Source organism: Etheostoma spectabile, unplaced genomic scaffold (genome assembly GCF_008692095.1).
Source record: "Etheostoma spectabile isolate EspeVRDwgs_2016 unplaced genomic scaffold, UIUC_Espe_1.0 scaffold378, whole genome shotgun sequence".
In the NCBI taxonomy this organism is placed as follows: Eukaryota; Metazoa; Chordata; class Actinopteri; order Perciformes; family Percidae; genus Etheostoma; species Etheostoma spectabile.
In genome coordinates this window covers 168819-172473 of record NW_022605595.1, presented here as the reverse complement: position 1 = coordinate 172473, position 3655 = coordinate 168819, and the positions used below count along the sequence as shown (strand labels likewise).

Sequence of the window (3655 nt, the reverse complement as noted above, 5' to 3'; positions counted from 1 at the left end):
CAATATGCGCAAACTTGAGAAGATTTGGCGCTCCACCAAACGGAAAATCTGTTTAACATGCAAGATAGTCTAAAACGTATAGGAAGGCCTCCGTTAATGCCAGAGCAGCGTACTAATCGTCATTGATAGAGGAAAATAGGAACAACCCCAGGTTTCTTTTCAGCACTGTAGCCAGGCTAACAGAAGGTCACAGCTACTGAGCCAAGTATTCCAGAGCTCTTAGTAGTAACACTTTATGAGTGTTCTTCAATGATAAAAATTATAACTATTAGAAGCAAAATTCACCAAGACCGGCCTTTAATGGCTTATCTCTAAACTCAGGAACCTCTAGAAAAACCGCTGTAAAACCAGATACATGGTTTGACTGCTTTGCTTCACTTGATCTTTATCAATTTAATCAATTGTTTTTCATCTAAGCCATCAACTGCTCTTAGACTCCATCCCGAGGCTTCATCAAAACATCAACCTGCCTCTTAGACCCCATTCCGACTAGCTTCATCTAAACCATCAACCTGCTCTCTAGACCCCATCAGACTAGGCTACTTAAGAAGTTTTTACCATTAGTGCCACACTTTCAACTACTGAATATAACCAATTGTCTTATTAACGGCTATGTACCACAGAATGAAAGTTAGCTGTATCCCCCATCTATACACCTCCTTCTGAAAAAACTGCCACTTTCAACCTTCCGATTCCAAGGTTTAGCCAACTATAGACCTTATCAACCCTGATCCAGATGTTTAGCCAACTATAGACCTATATCCAACCTTCCATTTCTCTCTAAGATTATGAGAAAGCAGCGCCCAAACAGCTGTGTGACTTTCTGCATAGCAACAGCTTATTTGAGGATTTTCAGTCAGGATTTAGAGTTCATCATAGTACAGAGAGACAGCATATGTGAAAAATACTAATGACCTCCTAATTGCATCAGACAAAGGACATATCTCTGTGACTTGTGTTATTAGATCTTAGCGCTGCATTGATACCATGACATTATATCTATTACAGAGATTAGAACATTAATTGGCATTAAAGGGACTGCTCTAAGCTGGTTAAGTCTATTTATCAGATCCATCTCGTTCGTTCATGTTAACGATGAATCCTCTGTGCACGCCAAGGTTAGTCAGTGAGTACCACAAGGATCTGTGCTCGGTCCAATCCTGTTCACTTTAGTATGCTTCCTTTAGGCAGTATTATTAGGAAAACACTCCATAAACTTTCATTGTTATGCCAGATGATACCAATTATATCTATCAATCAAGCCGGATGAAAACTAATCAGTTAGCTAAACTTCAAATGTGCCTTCAGGAATTAAAAACCTGGATGACCTGTAATTTTCTAATGTTAAACTCAGATAAAAACGAAGTTATTGCTCTACGGACCAAGCACCTCCGTGACGACTACTATCCAAAGATATAGTTACTCTGGATGGCACACCGGCCTCCAGATCACCTGGCCTACCAGCACACTGTGAAGACAGCTGGAGTCATCTGTGATCAGGGAATGTCTTTAATTCCCACTTAAAGCAAATTTCAAGGATCGCCTTTTTTCACTTACGTAATATTGCAAAATCAGGAATATCTGTCTAAAAAATGATGCAGAAAAAACTAGTCCATGCATTTGTTACTATAGGTGGGATTACTGCAATTCTTTGTATTCAGGCTGCTCGGAAAAGTCCATAAAGAACCTCTACAAGCTGATCCAGAAGCTGCAGCACGGGTCTGACGGGAAACAGGAAAAGGACCACATCTCTCCTGTTTTAGCCTCGTGCATTGGCTTCCTGTAAAATCCAGAATAGATAGAATTTTACAACCTTCTTCTACCTACAAAGCTCTTAATGGTCAGGCACCATCTTATCTAAAGAGCTTCTGTACAACAACCCTCAAGAGCGCTGCGCTCCCAGAATGCAGGATACTGGTGGTTCCTAGAGTCTCTAAAAGTAGAACAGGAGCCAAGAGCGTTCAGCTATCAGGCTCCTCTCCTGTGGAACCAGGTTCCAGTTTGGGTTCGGGAGGCAGGACACCGTCCAATTTAAGAGTAGGCCTTAAGACTTCCTTTTGATAAAGCTTATAGTTAGGGCTGGCTCAGGAGAGTCCTGAACCATCCTTTTAGTTATGCCGCTAGAGGGCAAAGAGATAACTGTTGTTGTGATTAAGACAATAAATAAATTGTAATTGAATTCTCTCTCTCCCAACTCCATCTGATGACAGTGGGAGGTCTCTCTTATCCTCTCGCTCTCTCTCTCTCTTCATAGCCCATCCCCTCCGCTAGGACAGTGGGATGGCCATGTCTCTCTCCTCTCTCTTCTATCTCTCTCTCTCTCTCATAGCCACCTCAGCTAGACAGTGGTGAGTCATGTTGCCATCTCTCTCTCTCTCTCCTCATAGCCACCTCCGTAGACAGTGGGAGGCTGGTCTATCTCTCTCTCTCTCTCATCAGCCACCTCCGCTAGACAGTGGGATGGTCATGTCCTCTTCTCTCTCTCTCTCTTCATAGCCAGCTCGCTAGACAGTGGGATGGTCATGGGGACTTCCTTTGACACACTGAGCTCCTCTCTCATCTATCTTTCCATTTGTGTGCATCTATGTTCCAGAAATGCTAGTTACTAATCTAGTTCCGGGGAGTCATTCCCCGGAGTCCTTATGTTCTGTTCACTCCAGCATGGTTTCCTAGGTCAGGGAAAGCGCCAAAAATCAGGGTAGCAGCTGTCAATGGTCCAGCTATGGCCTGCGATGCCGTTACATCCTGATACGCTCTGAGGGTGCCAGCTACGGTCTGCTGTGCCTTGTAGAGCGCCCACAGGTTTTTTTTTTTTCCCTGCTATGTACAAAGAACTACTACAAGACTAATATTCATTCTAACCAAAGAACGGCCCGTCAGACACCGCTCCAAGAGCCGGGCTCTGACCGAGGTTTCTGCTAAAAGGAAGTTTTCCCGGCCAGTCGCACTGTTGCTTGATCTCGAGGAAAACAACTGGAACTGTTGGGTCCTTGTGGATTCTGGAGTGTGGTCTAGACCTGCTCTATCTGTAAAGTGTCTTGAGATAACTTTTGTTGTGATTTGATACTATAAATAAATTGAATTGAATTGAATTGAAATTGAATTAAAGAATTTTTTAACTGAACTTTGGAGAATCAGTATTTTTTACTTAAGTACTTGACATAAAACTTAAAATGGCAATGACATTGATTTCCTTCATCAATGGAGTAATATGCAGTTAAGATAATCACCGGCAAATGTATTTTTGCAGAAGTGTGGGGCAAAGAAAATAATTGAAACGCAGACCATTACTGAAGTGACGTTTTCAAAGCAGGACTTTAATTGTAACAGAGTATTTATAGAGTAGTTTTAGTACGTTTACTGCAGTAAAGTATCTGAATATTCCTTCCCCGCTGTTCTTATTCATTATTTTTTAAAAGAACTCACATTGATAACATTTCTATAATCGTGCCAGTGTTAGCCAGCTAGCTAATTCTCCATGTCTCTTCTCTGTCTGTCTGTCTCTCTCTGCAGTAAGGAGCTGTATAGGGCTAGGGGGGGGGGGCTGCAGTATGGACCTGTATAGGGCTAAGGCAGCTGGGATTACGACACATTTCCACTGGCTACCTTTGACAAGGAAAAACAGTCCTCAACTCATGGCTAGCAGCTAGCTGCC

The 3655-nt window shown here is 42.5% G+C and overlaps 1 protein-coding gene and 1 long non-coding RNA gene across 2 annotated transcripts in view; both read right to left on the bottom strand.

Annotated features, from left to right (window-relative positions):
- LOC116686444 (oocyte zinc finger protein XlCOF7.1-like) overlaps positions 1-3655 on the bottom strand; it is a 588898-nt gene that overhangs the window by 559597 nt on the left and 25646 nt on the right. The gene's annotated exons all lie outside the window — the stretch shown is intronic.
- LOC116686472 (uncharacterized) overlaps positions 1-3655 on the bottom strand; it is a 6658-nt gene that overhangs the window by 1016 nt on the left and 1987 nt on the right. The window contains exon 3 of the long non-coding RNA XR_004331264.1: positions 513-519. This is a non-coding gene — a long non-coding RNA (uncharacterized LOC116686472). The remainder of the gene's footprint in view (positions 1-512; positions 520-3655) is intronic.